General features: G+C 42.9%; 1 protein-coding gene and 1 pseudogene across 1 annotated transcript in view; both read right to left on the minus strand.

The window, feature by feature from the left end:
- Window positions 1-20,418, minus strand: part of LOC126260504 (hemicentin-1-like) — a 1,544,736-nt gene that overhangs the window by 910,223 nt on the left and 614,095 nt on the right. The window lies entirely within an intron of this gene.
- LOC126260984 (5S ribosomal RNA) lies at window positions 14,470-14,587 on the minus strand (annotated as a pseudogene).

The raw sequence follows: 20,418 nt of genomic DNA on the forward strand, positions 1-20,418 counted from the left end.
CGTATCGGTCGCGCTGTTCCACACTGTAGCCCCTAGAACCGCTCTGCCTCCCCAGCCGTCTTGAAAATAACAGACGAATCGAACCTTCGTATTCATTGAGTAGCAGCTGGTTTAAGGCTGCGCAGTTTCCGTAGCGCAGATGAAACGCAGGGACTCAGTACACTCATCCTAGCTGACAAACCGGACATTGCCCTGGGTATTCATTTCGCCAGTTTTCAATTGGAAACGAAACTTTGTGTCTACTCCGGTAAAAACTTTGTATGAGATAATCCAGGGAACCTTTTGCACGCTGGGTACAGCTGCTTGGCTAGTTTGCAACTCGATTTTGGGAACATCTTGATAGGAAATCCTCTTCAGAGTAGCACTTGCAACCTATGTCCTCATTTATTTGCTGGATGCATTCCAATCTCTGACTTCAGCTACAGTTTTTACCCTCTACAGCTCCCTCTAGTACCGTGGAAGGTATTCCCTGATGTCTTAACATGTGTACTATCATCTCGTCGCCTGCCGCAGTGGCCGAATGGTTCTAGGCGCTACAGTCTGGAACCGCGTTATGGCTACGGTCGCATCTTCGAAGCCTGCCTCGGGCATGGATGTGGGTGATGTCCTTAGGTTGGTTAGGTTTAAGTAGTTCTGAGTTCTAGGGCACTGATGACCACAGACGTTAGGTCCCATAGTGCTCAGAGCGATTTGAACCATTTATATCAACCTGTCCCTTCCTCTTGTCAGTGTTTTCCAGATATTCCATTCCTCGTCGATTCTGCGGATAACCTCCTCTTTACGTACATGAGCAGTCCACCTAATTGTTTACCTAATACAAAATTGTTAAGGCTTTCGTGGCCACTTGTTGACAAACTGCCTATTGGCTTCTGTCTCGGGTTCTTCGGCCGACGTTCATCTAATGATTTTTCTGACGTTTCGCCAGCACGAGTGGCTGTCAATGTCAAAGCTTCACCCTCCATTGCCGGTGGTGAACTGGAGCCGAGCTCGCGGGCGCAGACTATATGTATCTGGCGCGCCAATGTCCGAGGGCTTCTCCACGGTCATTTCCGGTGCGGTTCTCCTCTTGCTACCTGCGACGGTCGTTCGCTGAAGTACGGGAAGCCAGGATCCGTTGACCTTAAGGATTTCCTCTTTCTTGTTCAATCTGTTCGCGTGTTTCCGTATTTCTACAGCTTCTCTGAACAAGCGCGTGTGATAATGCTTCTCTACAGCCAGAACTTCCGTGTCGGCGAATTTTATTACGTGGTCGGTCTCATTCAGTGCGTGCTCTGCCACGGCCGATTTCTCCACCTGCCCCAACCTGCAATGTCGCTTATGCTCTTTGATCCTGGTGTTGATGCCGGCCGAAGTGGCCGTGCGGTTAAAGGCGCTGCAGTCTGGAACCGCAAGACCGCTACGGTCGCAGGTTCGAATCCTGCCTCGGGCATGGATGTTTGTGATGTCCTTAGGTTAGTTAGGTTTAACTAGTTCTAAGTTCTAGGGGAATAATGACCTCAGCAGTTGAGTCCCATAGTGCTCAGAGCCATTTGAACCTGGTGTTGATGGATTGTCCAGTCATTCCGACATAAACTCTTTCGCATGTGCATGGTATACGGTATATTCCCGACATTGCAAGTGGGTCTCTTTTCTCCTTCGCCGATCTAAGACACTCTTTGATCTTCCTTGTCGGTTTGAAAATCGTCTTTACGCCATGTTTGCGCAATATACGGCCGATTCTGTCCGTCACTCTGGGAATGTATGGCAGAAAGGCCGTACCCGACATTTCTTTTTCTGGTTCCTTACTTCGCCGAGTGTTTGGCTCTGTTACACTTCTAATATAATTTGTGGAGTACCCATTGCTCCTCAGGACAGTTTCCAGGTGTTGCATTTCTCGTTTGAGGTGTTGCGGCTCACATATTCGTCCTGCTCTCGTTACGAGCGTACTAATCATGCCTCTTTTCTGGCTCGGGTGGTGGTTTGACAGTTTGTGCAGGTATCGGTCCGTGTGTGTTGGTTTTCGATACACGCTGTGTCCCAGGGTTTCGCCGTCCCTTGTGACCAGCACATCTAGAAATGGCAGTTTCTTGTCCTTTTCTACTTCCATGGTAAATGTTATGTCGGCATGGAGGCCGTTCAAGTGTCTTAGGAAGTCACCGAGCTGTTCTTCACCATGGCTCCACACAACGAAAGTATGATCGACGTACCTGTACCACACCTTAGGTTTGCAAGTCGCCGAGTCCAGTGCGTGTGCTTCGAATTGTTCCATGAAGAAGTTGGCCACCACTGGACTGAGAGGACTACCCATGGCGACTCCTTCCAGCTGTTCGTAGAAATCGCCATTCCACGTGAAATAGCTCGTGGTGAGACATGCATGGAAGAGCTTTCTAATGTCCTGCGGGAAAATCGAACCGAAGTGCTCCAGAGAGTCACTGAGTGGCACTTTCGTAAATAACGAAACAACATCAAAGCTGACCAAGATGTCGTTTGGTGCAAGTTTCAGTTTCTTCAGCTTCTCAATGAAATGTCCTGAGTCCTTAATGTATGTGTCGGTCTTCCCCACGTGTGGCTGGAGCAGAGAGGCCAAGTGTTTTGCCAGTTTATATGTCGGTGATCCAGGAGCGCTAACGATCGGTCTCAGTGGAACGTTGTTCTTATGGATCTTGGGTAATCCATAGAGCCGAAGTGGTAGGGCTTCTGTGTTGCGCAGGTTTCTCTGTATGTCCGCCGGCAGAGAGGACGCCTTGATTAATCGATTCGTATTCCGTGTGACACGCTGCGTCGGATCTGCGCTTAGTTTTCGGTACGTCGTCGGATCTAAGGTCTCGGATCTTTTGCTCATACTCTCCGGTCTTCATTACGACGGTCGCATTCCCCTTATCGGCAGGCAGTACCAATATACTATTCTCGGCGTTGAGATTCTTAATGCCTGGTGGTTTCGCTCGGCGCAGTATCCTGGCTGTTTCCGTGCGTATTTCCTCTGCCCTTTCACAAGGAAGGGTCCGAATGGCTGCTTCGGTGTTGGCAATGATATCCTCCATAGGTATAGTTCTCGGGGTGATAGCGAAATTCCCTCCTTTTTGAAGAACAGACACTTCCTCTTCGGTCAATTGTCGTTCGGTGAGGTTGACCACTGTGTGTGACATGCCGGGAATCGCCTTGTCGGTCTGCTTCCGGCATCTTTCAAACTTTTTCTTCTGTCGCTCGATGCAGCGCTCGAGTTCGTTCTGCATGCTCCTGTGAGTGATGCTGTCGATCTTGTCCCAGTCGTCTCGATGCATTCTGCTACTTAGTTGATAGAAAATGTCCAGAAGCTCCTGATCCGTTCTTGCCAAGTCTCTCCGTGTTGTATGTATTCGCTCACGAAGAAAAGCTCGTTCCATTCTGTCGTAGATACGATGTGCTTGCGCGGTGGTGAATAGGCGCTTACATCTCAAGAACTTCGCTGTAGCACATTCATCTCGGCACCGTGACAGAAAGGCGAGAGAGGACATCAGTCGCGCTTTCTTCTTCCGTCGTTGGTCAAGGCATCGGTACAATCTGCAAATCTCCTCCCCGTAGAGGCGTAATTCTAAATTGTTAAGGCTTTCGTGGCCACTTGTTGACCGATGACGTACCGAAAACTAAGCGCAGATCCGACGCAGCGTATCACACGGAATACGAATCGATTAATCAAGGCGTCTTCTCTGCCGGCGGACATACAGAGAAACCTGCGCAACACAGAAGCCCTACCACTTCGGCTCTATGGATTACCCAAGATCCATAAGAACAACGTTCCACTGAGACCGATCGTTAGCGCTCCTGGATCACCGACATATAAACTGGCAAAACACTTGGCCTCTCTGCTCCAGCCACACGTGGGGAAGACCGACACATACATTAAGGACTCAGGACATTTCATTGAGAAGCTGAAGAAACTGAAACTTGCACCAAACGACATCTTGGTCGGCTTTGATGTTGTTTCGTTATTTACGAAAGAGCCACTCAGTGACGCTCTGGAGCACTTCGGTTCGATTTTCCCGCAGGACATCAGAAAGCTCTTCCATGCATGTCTCACCACGAGCTATTTCACGTGGAATGGCGATTTCTACGAACAGCTGGAAGGAGTCGCCATGGGTAGTCCTCTCAGTCCAGTGGTGGCCAACTTCTTCATGGAACAATTCGAAGCACACGCACTGGACTCGGCGACTTGCAAACCTAAGGTGTGGTACAGGTACGTCGATCATACTTTCGTTGTGTGGAGCCATGGTGAAGAACAGCTCGGTGACTTCCTAAGACACTTGAACGGCCTCCATGCCGACATAACATTTACCATGGAAGTAGAAAAGGACAAGAAACTGCCATTTCTAGATGTGCTGGTCACAAGGGACGGCGAAACCCTGGGACACAGCGTGTATCGAAAACCAACACACACGGACCGATACCTGCACAAACTGTCAAACCACCACCCGAGCCAGAAAAGAGGCATGATTAGTACGCTCGTAACGAGAGCAGGACGAATATGTGAGCCGCAACACCTCAAACGAGAAATGCAACACCTGGAAACTGTCCTGAGGAGCAATGGGTACTCCACAAATTATATTAGAAGTGTAACAGAGCCAAACACTCGGCGAAGTAAGGAACTAGAAAAAGAAATGTCGGGTACGGCCTTTCTGCCATACATTCCCAGAGTGACGGACAGAATCGGCCGTATATTGCGCAAACATGGCGTAAAGACAATTTTCAAACCGACAAGGAAGATCAAAGAGTGTCTTAGATCGGCGAAGGAGAAAAGAGACCCACTTGCAATGTCGGGAATATACCGTATACCATGCACATGCGGAAGAGTTTATGTCGGAATGACTGGACAATCCATCAACACCAGGATCAAAGAGCATAAGCGACATTGCAGGTTGGGGCAGGTGGAGAAATCGGCCGTGGCAGAGCACGCACTGAATGAGACCGACCACGTAATAAAATTCGCCGACACGGAAGTTCTGGCTGTAGAGAAGCATTATCACACGCGCTTGTTCAGAGAAGCTGTAGAAATACGGAAACACGCGAACAGATTGAACAAGAAAGAGGAAAGCCTTAAGGTCAACGGATCCTGGCTTCCCGTACTTCAGCGAACGACCGTCGCAGGTAGCAAGAGGAGAACCGCACCGGAAATGACCGTGGAGAAGCCCTCGGACGTTGGCGCGCCAGATACATATAGTCTGCGCCCGCGAGCTCGGCTCCAGTTCACCACCGGCAATGGAGGGTGAAGCCTTGACAATGCCAGCCACTCGTGCTGGCGAAACGTCAGAAAAATCATTAGATGAACGTCGGCCGAAGAACCCGAGACAGAAGCCAATAGGCAGTTTGTTTACCTAATTTTAAAATTCTTCTGTAGGACTACATCTTGAATGATTCGATTCAATTCTGTTCAGGTATCGTCACAGTCTGTGTTTCAATACCATCCAACGCTTCGCTCCAGACGTGTACATCCTCAGAAATTTCTTCCTCAATTTAAGACCTACCAATATTTGACACTACTAGACTTGTCCTGGCGCTCCGCTGTGCAAGATGTTAAACGCGTTTGCGAGGTTTCAGTGATTTTCTAGAGTTGACTCGACTGTAGCAGTGTCTCAGTATTAAAGAATAAATGTATTAAAACTTGTTATGAGACGCGGTATTTTTTCACGCATGTCAGTGATTATGTCGCCATATCTCTTGTACGTGAACAATGACGTATTTTTGTACGTACATTCAGCAGCGTATGTAGGCACTGTGTCAAAATGTGTTGCGAATAGAGTTAGTACAAAGAAGTGGTAAATTTAAACGTCATTTGCACAGTACGGCAGTTTCTCAAGCATCTCATATTTTATGACGTCATATATCCAGAACTATGTGTGATGCCCTAATAAGTCGGCATCAGATCGTTAATATGCTAATCGTTAATCCATAAAGTTAACTCTGGCTAACTCATTAACTTTTAAGTTAATTAAAAAACGTTAACGCACTCATTATCTTCCGTTAACTTTCTTTTGGTTCGTTACTCGTTAATTAGGTACCTACTGATTTTGAAATTATTTTCTAACAAATTCGGACCATGTAGGTGTGCGGCTACGTAGGGGTGCGCGGGTTTCATGTAAACAATAGAGCACAAGCAAGAATAACTAGGTGCTGTCTGTTTATTCTTGTTTGGTTACTGCGTTCGCCGTAATTATAGTGCACGCAGAGTATCGTGACCCATAGGTTCGCAGTAGGCTAGGCGGGGCTCACATGGGGAGAGCAATGCTGGTGCGACGTGCGAGCAGGCGCTGCACTGAAAATGCCGAGCGTCCGAGGGGAGGTGCCTTCCAAAACCGAAGCATATATTCACATTATCAGTAAATATTATGCGGAGTCCTTCCACGTCCACACTTGCATGGTGACCATTTAAAAAATACGTGTTACCTCTACTTTGTTTTCTTTTTTATTTATTACGTATGGCATCAGATTACATCAGTAATATAGCATCAGATTCAACTTTTACATTTTGAAATAAAAGGTATATGTGCAGTACGTACTGATTATAAAATAAAATACTGATAACGACAAATGTATGTAGCATCAAGTTACATAGAATAAATCAGTAAGTGATGTATAATTCCATAAGTCGTCCAAGCAGTTGGCACTACCGTACTGCTCAAGGATGGATGTCCAGTTCTTTGAGCCAGGCGGTAGATGCAAAGCAGACTAGCCTCCACGTGGTGCATCACGGGCAAAGTGACTTGTCGCGGCTAAATAGTCCACAATACCGGCTGCTGAACCTAAACAGGGTTTCCCAGCTTTCTAGAAATACAGCGTAATGAATCTATTTGGGTTAGTATCTAAAAAGAAGTCAACTGAAAATGCAACGAAAGCAAAGACTTATTTTCGCTTGGCTTGTTAACCATTTGTAAGTTTCAGGGAAGCCTCGGGAGTGGCGAATTTCGAGTAAAATCTACAGTTATCTTGTTGCAGTATTAAAATTCGTTTCTTTTGCCAAAATACAGCTCAGTTAACAAGATGTCACCTCATTAAAATGTGCAGACGCAATTTCCAGAGAATCTGAAACAATGGTTTATTACGTGAGGAACTGAGGAAACGTAAGTTCAATACCTTATGAAGAAGCTCATCCTCGGTACACAAATACACGTGTACTGTCTGCACTTATTTTCTTCCATAACCCACAGCACTTCTCGTCTATCGATGGCCCTTAAAAATTAGATTCTTTCATCTAAAATTTTGTGCTTAGAGGAATAACAACGTAGATAATGAAGTTCTGCATAATAAACATGTGCAAAATACTTTCCTCTTCACATGGTATCATTTACCAAAATCTCAAAACGATATCTGAAACCGTTTACGAAGTATGAGGAATGTTCTGGAGATTTCATTCAGGCTTCATTCTGGCATGCGATCGCAAGTGGGTGAACTACATCAGATTAATTTAATTTTACCCATATGGTGCAAAAACATCGCGCTGTCTTCCTTAAATGCAAGTATCAGAATAACTACGACCATTAACGAAATGATGGGCATGCCATCACGAAGCTAACATGTAATGCTACAAGTGAGGAAGAAATGAATTTTTTCCGAATAGTTCCTGTAAAACGGTTGGAGGAAAATGTCAGGGCACGCGCCTCGATTCTGCCATCGCAGCGCGTCAGCCTACCACTGTGGCCGAGGGATTCTTGGCACTTCAGTCCGGAACGGCGCTGCTGCTACGGTCGCAGGTTCGAATCCTGCCTCGGACATGGATGTTCAAAGGGAGGACTCGAACCTCGCCGGGACCAGCCGCACAGTCCTTGACTGCAGCGGCTAATCCCGCGCGGCGGGATGGATGTGTTTGATGTCCTTAGGTTAGTTAGGTTTAAGTAGTTCTAAGTCTATGGGAGTGATGGCCTCAGATGTTAAGTCCCATAGTACTCAGAGCCATTGGAACCATTTTTGAGCAGCGCGTCGCTGACCGACCCAAAGCCGGCAATATTGGCCTCCCCTTCTGAACAAACGAATGAATTCGCCGGTCGCCTCGGGCGAAAACTGAGCATTGCTTATCGACCACCGTAAACTGCACGGGCTTTTCTTAGTGGCTTGACTGGGGAAACTAAATCACGAAATCAGACTAACTCCACACAACTGATGAAAATTCGTGGTCGCATTTAAGTGATTATCTTATTTTTGCATCCAGTTCGGGAGAAGAAACACTTCGAGCCTTAAAAATTTTAAACAAAACAGAAGGGGAGCACATAAATCACGGTACGTACAGTTTAAAGAAACTGTGTAGACAGTTTCTGGTAGAGGAAAGCCAGAAAGAAAAATCATTCTGGGGCATTCAGATATCGACAGTGATGCCACTAGCAGCAATCCAGTTAAAAGAATACCACAGGGAAGCACTGGAAAGTCTTTTAGCACTGGAGAAATTGGTAGCGGTGTGTCTCAAGCTAGTAAACTTTTTCATTGCGCACTGCTTCCATTACATATCGTCGAATCGAAGTCATTCGAGACGCTTATAAAAAACTTTAAACAGCAGCAAAAATTTAATTTCGAGGAGAACATTGGGTAGACGTATCCTTGATGAGCATATTCGATTAAAGCAAAGTGTCTGTAAGGGTATAGTCATAATGTAGCTGGACATAAGATCAGAAGACTCATTCAAAGGTACGATTGTTCTTGGGGAACAAGTTTTAGTAAATTTATTTGATAAATGTAGTACTTCTATACCCTCGAGTGCTGCGTCAAACGACGTTTTTCTGTGGGCACGGACATTTTTTCTTCTAAATTTTAAAATTTTAAAACGTTATATATGCACTGTATGTCAGACACTGTCTGATTCTTCTGTATTTTGATTCTCCCGTGATTTTACGTTGATAACTAAACAGTTATGAAACAGCTGAATAAACAGTTTTTTTTTAAATTTCTGTTAAATGCCCTACCTAAATATCCCCATTGAAAACATTTTTATTTAACCAACAGTAATACGTTTGATTCACCTGCTCACTTCTCTACACCACAACGTAAAGTTTACTACTACGAGTTAACGATTAACGATTAACTTTAACTTCCATAAATCTCCCATAAATTAACACTTTAACGTATAACGAAGTTAACATTTTTAGTAACGTATTAGCGATGAGACAAGTCAACTTATTTATTAACATTGCGTAGCTATGGATACCAGGATAAAATCTCTTAGCTGTATTTAGCGGTATATTTAGATACTATCTGCGAAATTAATTGCAAGCAGAGCTATTAGCACAGAAGTAATAAATTTAAACGTCATGCATAGTGCGGCAGTTTTTTCACGTATCTCATAGTTTATGACGTAATATCTCCTGAACTATGATACGTAATTGTAGAATGAAGGCTTTCACGACCGGGTGACATGGCTGTTGATATACTTTCCGGGATGTGAGGTCGTGGTCCTAGAACTTTTCTGCTCCTTACGTTTCGTCCAGGACTGCGCTGGACTTCCTCAGAGGCGCTGCTCCGCTGAGTCGTTGCCGACTGACTTGTCGGGTGTCTGAGAGCGACTTATATATTGTGAGAAAGGGGGGCGTGGTTCAGGTGACACGTGATGAGCAGTGATAATCCATAGCAAAGATAAGGTTGACTATCGATTACCACCTTGTCAAAGATAAAAATTGTTAGCTATTTTGTAGAGCCTCTGTCCATATATCGCTAAGTTTCATAGCCTCCTCTTTCCTATTAAAATTATCGTGATGTTTATAAATTTCGATAGCTTCTCTATATAACCGTGGATAGTAATTTAACGTTGTAGATAGAACTTCGGTATCCGAAAACTTCACTTGGTGTTTGCCTGGTTGAAGAGCATGTTCCGCTACAGCTGACTTTTCTATTTTTCCAAGTCGACAAAGACTTTTATGCTCTTTCAGTCGCGTGTTTACGCTTCTTTTGGTAGTACCAATGTAAACTTTACCACAGGTACATGGAATTTTATACACACCACATGTCGACAGGGGAGGGCGTTTATCCTTCACAGATCGTAGTACTTGACTTATTTTCTTTGTTGGTTTAAAGATCGGTTTTATGTCATGTTTTCGTAAAATCTTACCGATCCGATCTGTTACTTTTTTAATAAAAGGGAGAACTACTGTATTTTTCTGTCGTTGTGGTTCATTCTTATCTTTTGGGTTTCTGTTCCTTGGACGCAAAATTCTATTTATCTCTTTTCTTGAATAGCCGTTTTGTTTTCAAAAGCCTGCTTGAGATGTTTCACTTCAGCATCCAAATGTTCAGGTGTACATATCCGTTCCGCTCGATCGACAAGACTTTTTATGACACCTCTTTTTTGTTGAGGATGATGATTAGAATTTTTATGTAAATATCTGTCCGTATATGTTGCCTTCCGAAAAACTTTATATTCCAAACTTCTATCGGACCGTCTCATAACTAACACATCCAAGAAAGATATTCTGTTATCCTTTTCTATTTCCATGGTAAACTGTATTTTTGGGTGAATTTTATTTAGATAATCAAAGAAATCGTCCAAGGCCTTTCTGCCATGGGACCAAACCACAAATGTGTCATCTACATATCGATACCAACGAGATGGTTTGTTATTAGCTTTGTCTAGGGCTGATTGTTTAAACTTCTCCATATAAAGATTGGCAATCGCAGGGCCTAATGGATTACCCATTGCTACTCCATCAAGTTGTTCATAAAATTCATTATCCCACTGGAACTGACTTGATGTAAGACAATGTCTGAAAAGAACAGTCAAATCTTCTGGAAAAATATCCGCTATGAATATCATAACTTCGTTAACAGGAATCATTGTGAATAAGGACACAATGTCAAAACTTACAAGAATGTCTTCAGGGGCCAGAGTTAGTCCCTCTAGTTTTTCAATAAAATGACGCGAGTCTTTTATATATGAGTCAGTTTTTCCAATAAATGGTTGTAAACAAGTTGTTAAATATCTTGCTATTTCATAAGTGGGAGAATTGATGGCACTGACTATGAGTCTTAAAGGAAAATCTATTTTATGAATTTTAGGTACACCATACAATCGAGGACACATAGCTTCACTTTTCAATAAAGTTCTTTTATCTTCTTTTCGGATAGAGGTAGATGACTTAATCAAATTATTTGTTTTCCTAAGTACACTGGCTGTAGGATCCCTCGCAAGTTTTTTTACTGTCCTGACGTTAAAAGGTTCAAAATTTTCCGATGGTAATCTTCTGTATTCATAACAACAGTAGCGTTCTCTTTATCTGCAGGAAGAACCACTATTTCTTCATCTGCATTCAAATCCTTAAGAGCCTTCCTCTCACCTTTTGTTAAATTACTTTCTAGAGGTCTGCTGTGGCTTAAAACTCTAGTGGTTTCAATTCGAATTGCATTCGCGGTTGCCTTAGGGATATTTCGTATACCTGCTTCTATATTCGCGATAATATCTTCAACTGGTACTTTTACAGGTGTTATAGCGTAATTTCCTCCTTTTGCAAGGACGGAAATCTCGTCTTGAGATAACACTTTCTTTGAATTGTTTATAACACTATCAGTCATTATCGTATTACTTGTAGTTGTTACATTAGCTTGTAACTTTCCCAACTTTTTCTTATGTCTACTAATAGTCATTTCTATCGTAGCTTCCATAGTTGTAAACGTAAGATAATCAATTTTATTCCACAGGCCTATCTGTCTCTTACAAGCTAAGAATAAATGAAGCTTCAGTAACTCGCAGTCAACAGAATTCATTTCTCGTCTTGTGTGATGTATCCTTTCTCGAAGTAATGCTCTTCTGTATAATCAAAAATCCGGTGTACACGAGCTGTCCGGAAAATCCTCTTCAGCTTTAAAAAGTTCGGTATAGAAGACGAGTCTCTACAACGTAACAAAAAAGTTAAAGTACAAATTCAATGTGCTCTCTTCTTACGTAAAAATTCCAGGCGTGTAACTGATTTTGAGAAATCCTCCCCGTAGAGTCTTCTGATTGTAGAATGAAGGCTTTCACTACCGGGTGACATGGCTGTCGATATACTTTCCGGGATGTGAGGTCGTGGTCCAAGAACTTTTCTGTTCCTTACGTTTCGTCCAGGACTGCGCTGGACTTCCTCAGAGGCGCTGCTCCGCTGAGTCGTTGCCGACTGACTTGTCGGGTTTGCAGATTCATGAGGTTGTCTCCACATCCGTGCACGTCCACCCGCTCGATACTATTTTGAAACGAGACTCTTCCGACCACGCAACTTGTTTCCAGTCATAAACAGTCCAATGTCGGTGTTGACGGGCACAGGCGAGGCGTAAGGCTTTGTGTCGTACCATCACCAAGGGCACACGAGTGGGCTTTCAGTTCCGACAGCCCATATCGATGATGTTTCGTTGAATGGTTCGCACGCTTACACTTGATTACAGCCCACCACTGAAATGTGCAGCAATTTGAGGAAGGGTTGCACTTCTGTCACATTGAACGACTCTCTTCAGTCGTCGTTGGTCCCGTTCTTGTAAGATCTTTTTCCAGCCGCAGCGATGTCGGAGGTTTGATGTTTTACGGGATTCCCGATATTCACGGTACACTCGTGAGATGGTCGCATGGGAAAATTCCCACTTCATCAGTACCTCGGAGATGCTGTGTCCCATCGCTCGTACGCCTTCTATAACACCACGCTCAAACTCACTCAAATATTGATAACCTGCCAATGTAGCAGCAGTAACCGATCTGACAACTGCGCCAGACACTTGTGTCTTATATAGACGTTGCCGACTGCAGCGCCATATGCTGTATATGAATACGCATGCCTATGCCATTTTCTTTGGCGCTTCAGTGTAAAATGCCACCTAGTATTCCAGGTGATTCTAAAATATTTCTGTTGGCTGATGACACTAGCTTGGCAGTAAAGGATGTTGTGTTCAACGTTGGCACTGTTTCAAATAGTGCCGCTCAAGACGTAAGTTTATGTCTTACAGAAAATAAACTAACGCTAAATTACAGTGAGACTCAGTTTTTACAGTTTCTGACACCAATTCAACAAAACCCAACGTTTAAATTTCACAGAACGGGCATACGATTAGTGAAACGGAGCAGTTCAAATTTCTAGTTGTACAAATAGATAGTAAACTGTAGTGGAAAAGCCCGCGATCAGGATTTCAAAGACTTAATGCTGCCACTTTTACTATTTGATAGTTCCATACAAAAAGCAGTCTACTTTGCTTACTTTCATTCGTTTTTGACGTATGGTATTATAGTTTGGGGTAACTCTTCCCATTCTCAAAGGATATTTTTGGCTCAAAGTCGAGCGTTTCGAGCAATAACTGGCGAAAGTTCGCGAACCATCCTTCGACCCTGTTCGTTAGTCTGGGCAGTCTGACAGTGGACTCTAAATATATATTCTGTACTGTCGTTTCTTGTTAATAATATCAGCTTATTCCCAAGAATTAGCAATTTTCATTCAGTTAATACAAGGCATAAATCCGATCTGCATTTTGATGACACTTATGCACTCTTGTGCAGAAAGGCGTGCAGTGTACTGCTGCATCCATCTTCAATAAGATACCACAGAATTCAAAAATCTAGGCAATAATCCATGCGCTTTCAAATCGAAATTGAAGAGATTTTCCATGGGTCACTCCTATTCTGTCGATGAGTTCCTTGAGAAATTAAGCTGTTACCTGTCTTATATTGTTGACTGTTTACATAAACATATGGCTTTTTTTTTTTTTTTTGGATTCGTAAACATTTTATTTTAACTGTTATTACTTGTGTTTTGTCATTTCATGTACTAAGACTTTCCATGACCTTGGAGATTTTCTCGTCTCTTTGGTCCTATGGACAGAGATGTCTAAAACAAAAAAAGTAACTGATCATCGTCTTAGGGAGCACGGCACGTTTAAGCCTACTACTCGCGACTAGGGGAAGCCTAGAAGAACGAGGACATTTCAGCTGAAGGAGGAAGTTCCTCCTGCAGTTGACGACATCCCTAGTGTCAGCGCAGTACAATTACTTGCCATAAGTGACGTTAACCACGTGACTGGAGAGTGATGCATGAGAACCTGTCGTATCCCTACTACGTATAGCAAATGCAGGCACTAACAGCAGCTGATTTTCCTTCACAGTACCCTTCTGAGAATGGCTCATTCGACATTTGGTCAGCTCTAACGTTATTGCTAATGTGCTCTTCACAGATGTTTCGTTTCAAAGCCGATGATTAATGCGTGGAAGAGCCGTAGGAACAGAGCTGTAGCATTGAAGTAAAAGGTTTCCGGAACCTCTAAGAGTGAGGAATGTTTCCTGAAAGTTTGGCTGTACCCTTTACTTCCACCCTGTATGAACATGAAGGTAAGTACTCCGTCTTCAGGCCACAAGTGGCCCATCGGGAGCATCCGACAGCCGTGTCATCCTCAGATAATGATGCGGATAGGAGGGGCGTGTGGTCAACACACCGCTCTCCCGGTCGTTACGATAGTTTGCTTTGACCGAAGCCGCTACTATTCCGTCTAGCAGCTCCTCAATTGGCATCACGAGGCTGAGTGCACCCCGAAAAGTGGCAACAGCGCATGGCGGCCCAGATGATCACCCATCCAAGTGCCTGCCATGCCCGACAGCGCTTAACTTTGGTGATCTAACGGGAACCGGTGTATCCACCTCGGCAAAGCCGTTGCCAACATGAAAGTAAAGCCTCATAAAATTTTATTTTAAAATTATGTTTATATTTAACACAACCAGTTTTCATGACAGAATCATTACAGGTTTCGGCCCATAATGGTCTTCAGATGTTGTGAACGGCGTTCAGTAAGAAATGTCATGAGTTTTCTCAGTCACGTCTATTGCCCACACCGACACCGACAAAATAAAACCGCCGACGAGCTTGTAACCTTGGGTTCCTAACTGATATGCTTTAATAGATATTGTACGATTTGCCACTAGAAAGAACTCGGGCCATGCAGTGCCAGCACGATGGACGTTCCACCCTTTCACAAAGATATGAAACCGCATATGAGCCGGTGCTCCGATACGTCCACATGAAATTCAGTTTGCGGTATTTATCATCTGCGCGGAATCCTTTTGTGCACCTGAATGGCAATCGTAATAACAAAAACACACGAACCGTATCTGTGTTACGTGTTTGCTTACCTTTGATGTAATACATCAAATTTGTTAGCTCTCTCGTCCTGGCGGCAAGACAGTGGTTTGCGGTGCTAATATCTTGTTACTATTTGATCCAGTTCCATATATCTTCGGTTATTCTTCCAAACGCTATAGCTAACTGTATATAGTTCCACTAAAAGGTAGTCGCTTACTTAAATTGCTAAAAATTATTTGTGGGCGCCAGAAAATTTTCCGCTGTACCTATCTAAATCAGTATCTCGGTGAAAACTTTACTCGTCCCGGGTACCTTTCGGCGTTGTCTCTGTTGTCATCTTTACCCTGTGTAACATAATTTGGAGCGTACTAAGTAGGATCACATAACGACCGGAAACCTACTACATCCCCGAACGATTACAGTGCCGAATTCTAATTGACATTGATTTACGTAAAGAAACCATTAAACGTAAAACATGTGCACTTTCTAAAAATAAGGGTAAAGTTTCTTCCATCTCCGAAAGGCAAAGCTGGGATAATAAATGAACTCGTTCAAGACCTCATTTCAAAGACATGTCTTTACTTTAGAGTGCTTAGTGTGCGATAGATTGCGACTTAATAAAGAATTTACATTGTATAAAACGATACGTAGAGTGCCAAGATGGGCAAACATTATAATGATACAATTACTTGTAACGGAGTCTTAACCCTAAGAAGTAATTACATTCTAAATGCATTCAGTGCAGTAACAGGAAGAAATGAATGGACAAAAACAGGAACTCATACTGCAGACATTCTTTGCCACACCCTAGGGTCAAGTGCGGCGCTTACTACATCTCCGAGATTTACACACGAATCGGAGTCGTACTGTTTATATCAAAATCTAATAACAAGCCGCTGAATGTCGGTAAATAAAAGTAACCTTATGGTCCAATGAAAGCCATTGAAGTAATTAATTTAGGCAACCAAGGACTTGTATCGAACCTGCAAAAGTGGGACCAATGTTATGGAACTAAACTTGTTACTGTGATGCAAGATGAAATGAGGAATGGAAGCCTGTTACCGTTCACCCGGATGGAAACAAGTGTTAGCCACAGTGATTTAACAATGTAGTATTTCACCCTACCAGACACCTCGATTTACGTGAGAAAACATCCGAAAATTTTAAATTTATATTACAGCAAGAAATAGTGTTTCACAATTGTGTGGAGTGGCAATCAAACATCGGAACGAGCTTGTAACGTGGGAAGGCAGGATTCGGTTATGATTGTGGACGGAGCCGTAATCAGTTACTATTCGTTGCCTATTACAGTTACACGCAATTTATTTTAAACCAATAATTCCAGACTCAACTATAAATAAAAAATACCAAACGTTATTAATGAAGGAGTAAACAACAGTGTAAATAATAGTGTTTTCAGTGAGTTACAATTTAGCAAATCACCATTAAATACAGATACAATAGATAATGTTTTAAAGGCAAGCGACTGTGATCTGGGCAGAAGGTCTAACACGCCAGGAATGGCAATAAATTGAGAATTGTTTAAAACTCGCTGGATCTGGGCAAAAGGTCCTACACGCCAGGAATGGTAATAAATCTGAATTGTTTAAAATTCACTGCAATTTAAAAATTACAGGTATTGAAAAATTAAAGGTAAGTTGCCTCAAACACAACAGACGGCATCAGATGCCAGGAATGGCAGTAAATGACAGTAAATAAGGTTACTGCATAAATACAAATACCAAATTAGAATCTTAAGGCAAGCGACCAGAATCGTGGCTGTAGGGCTTACACGACAAGAATGGCAATAAATTAAGAATTGTTTAAGAATTCGCTACAATTTACAACTTACAGGTATTGAAATATTAAGATAAGTCGCCACAAACACAGCAGAAGACATCATACACCAGGATACAGGTTTTAAGGCTTACTGCTAAAATACAAATACCAAATTAGAGTTTTAAGGCAAATGACCGCAACCACAGCTGAAGGCCTTACACGCCAGGAAAGGCAATAACATAAAAAAATTTAAAACTTACTACAAAACAGCAAATACAGTAGCAAAAGTTAATTGAAAAACAAGCAACTGATCCAGACGGTGTTCCAGGAATCGACCTCTGAGAAGTTCGGGCAACATGGTAATTCAGACTAGTGGCAGTCTAACGAAAGACTAATGATAATCTCGCTGAACCTACCTGACGTCCGATAAACCGAATACAACGATGGAACAATACGCCAAAGCCGGAACCGGTGGTCTGCACTAGTCCCCAGAACACTGTGCTTAAAGCACCAGGAGTGAGAAAGGAATCGCTACCACCAGAGTAGAAGAATCACCGACCGGCCCCCCAGGGCAGGTAACTTGGGCGTTAGCGGCCACGATGCAAGAAAAATTACCGGTGGTTGAACTTACCAATTTGTAACAAATTGAACGCAGTAAATAGTAATAAGAAGTCGAGGAAAGCTAATCACATTCGCCTTCCCCAAACATTCCACTCGCTGCTCTTCGCCTCGGCGACACTACGAGCAGCAACACGAACCCATGTCTCTGGAGAATCGCAAGATGTCACAATGGTTGAGGTTTCTCTACTTAGATTGAAATGCACTTATCTTAAAGCTCGCTGGATCCGTTTTACGACGAGTTCGCGCACTCTCGTGACCACAGCCCTCCATCCGGCAGTCCATGCGCGCCACCAGCGGTCCAGGCGTGTTCTGGCCCTGCGCGAACCTGGCTCCCCCTCAGACCGCAACCGAACCGGCATATTCACACGACCAGGAAAGATAGGGAAAGTTACCACACATCGAAAACCGCCGCTGCTGCCACTTACGGACAGGCAGCGCTTGCAAAACCGAGTGGCGCCAGTCAACACGAGAAGAAGACAAACAACTGCAACCAATTCAACTAAACGATACCGACTGGCCTGCAACAGAGGGCGGAAACCTACATACAGCACCAAAGCTAACCGCTGCACTGCTCAGAGCTAATTTAAGAAACATGCTTTACTTGTAATACAGTGTGTGAAGGTATAGCTCTAAGGAGGCTACATAAATATTTCTTCCCTTCAATATTTTGTTTAAGTCATTATATTTAGCCATAAATGTCAATACATTCACATATTAAGGAACATTACTGTTTTAATGTATCTCCAATCACTTTAGCTAGAAGAGGGTCTGTTTTCGACTACCGAAACTAAACAATGGAGTGGTAGGTCGGTGACGGATAAAATCGCTGATTGTTGACGTGTTGCGTGGCTGCTGTTTAGTATGTTTGTTTTCGGACTAAATCATTTAAATTAATTTTTGTTCTGTATCGATATGAACTACAGAAAGACAGTGATTAATATCGAGCAAATTGTGGTCTCTGGTTTTATGCGCGGATTAACTAAGAAAAAAATGGTTCAAATGGCTCTGAGCACTATGGGACTCAACTGCTGAGGTCATTAGTCCCCTAGAACTTAGAACTAGTTAAACCTAACTAACCTAAGGACATCACAAACATCCATGCCCGAGGCAGGATTCGAACCTGCGACCGTAGCGGTCTTGCGGTTCCAGACTGCAGCGCCTTTAACCGCACGGCCACTTCGGCCGGCGATTAACTAAGACAACCTTCGTGTATGCAATGGACGCATATCTTTAGGTCGCCGGTGAAACATAGTGTGTGAACGTTACATTTGAACATTTCCGAGGATTATGCTTTGATGTGAATAATCTTCGAACTATTTCGTATCAGTTATTGAAATGAAACCGTTTCTGGAGTCCCACGGAGCGGAAATTAATGTGAATACGTCAGTGCCGCACAATCTGGAACTCCGATCCTACGACATTAGCAACGAGAGCTGCGACAGTATAGGACTCTGATTATGACCTGCAACAGGTGTGTAATGGATAGGGAGAAATTATTTTCAACCCGGGATTGTCAAACACCAGTATCGTCCGTCAGCGTCGCCGCACTGTCACGGACTCCTGCAGCGAGGTGAGGTGCCGCTGAAGCAGGGATTTTTTAAAAAGTCCTTGGCAGAAAATTAGGTCTCAATTGCAAAATTAGTGTAATACCTATTTTCTTTGTAAAATAATATGTTGTACGAGTAGTAACATTGTAACATATCGATAAAAGGTATGACAATATTGTCGAGGCAACGGTACCAATCTACACATAATGTTTGCTGCACATCCTTCCCCACAACAGTTCTACCATAGATCAAAGTAACAGTCACCCAAGCTCCCTTTCATTCGGTTCATTTGCCACAATTTTGTGAAATGAACAGATTTGCCATCCGCCATTGTATGTCGTGCTTTGCTCTGTTTGGCCGAGGACAGAAAGCAGCCCGCGCGATTTTTGAACTTAACGGCTGGAGTACATGTTTTTGGATCTGATTTGTTTAAAATATTACGCTAGACAGTGATACTTATTTTCCATTATACTTGTTTTTGCATGTTAAGAATATGTGAAAATGGTTTTATTGTTTTTGAAATGCATGGTAAATTTAACTGCACTCTATTCACATTGAAATCCCATTTCTGTAATTAATCACTCAATTATGTCAGCACCTGATTTGAAGATCATTTGCACTATTTAAATTTAAGTCATCCGCTCCCACTTTGTTATAAGTGTTACAGAAGTGGTGAAGTCCTCAGCAAGAAGACTTCGTCCACGCTACAGTATAAGCTTACAGCGACAGAGTCTTAAAACAGCGTGATTACTGCAATCAACATCGATTTGAACTTGTTCACTGCATCTAAACTTTGAACTCGCTTTACAACATTTATCTCCACTAGTTCACTTCACTATCGAATTAACTCTTGTTTCATACCTTAGTAATGTATTCCTGCCGACTGTTTATGGCTTTTAGACATGTTTTGTCTTTAGGTTTAATTCTCTTCTATTTGATCAGTATGTCTTCATAAGAATACGATCAACCTATTTAACCCGTAGTACACTTATGCATCACAAAGTTTCAAAATCTTCTAGTCTGCCTTTTGTATGTACGGATATCACCCACGTTTCACTACTACTACACTCTAAACCAATGGTTCCCAACTTGAAGTCAACTACTCCCTGAGGGGTAAAATAAAATTATCTGAGAGGTAATAGAAAAATAATTTTTCTATCTCTCTGTCGCGAAGTTAAATTATTATTAAAAGATCGTTGCTGTTACCATTTCGTTAGAATGTAACACTGGTTACATAATTTGTCAGTAATTACAATTTTTAAAATACTAGCATTAAACCGTGACATAGTATGGTGGAAGTTATAACTTATGAACCGAACATATTAACATTATATTCCTCACATAGACCATCCACTGCACACTTCCTTTGTGACATGTATCTATGACAGAAAAATTCAGACATACAAATAACATATGCTTATGTAGCTCATGGAAATGCCTTTTCGCCGTTGTAGGTAGTTACC

Source organism: Schistocerca nitens, chromosome 5, assembly GCF_023898315.1.
Source record: "Schistocerca nitens isolate TAMUIC-IGC-003100 chromosome 5, iqSchNite1.1, whole genome shotgun sequence".
Lineage (NCBI taxonomy): Eukaryota > Metazoa > Arthropoda > Insecta > Orthoptera > Acrididae > Schistocerca > Schistocerca nitens.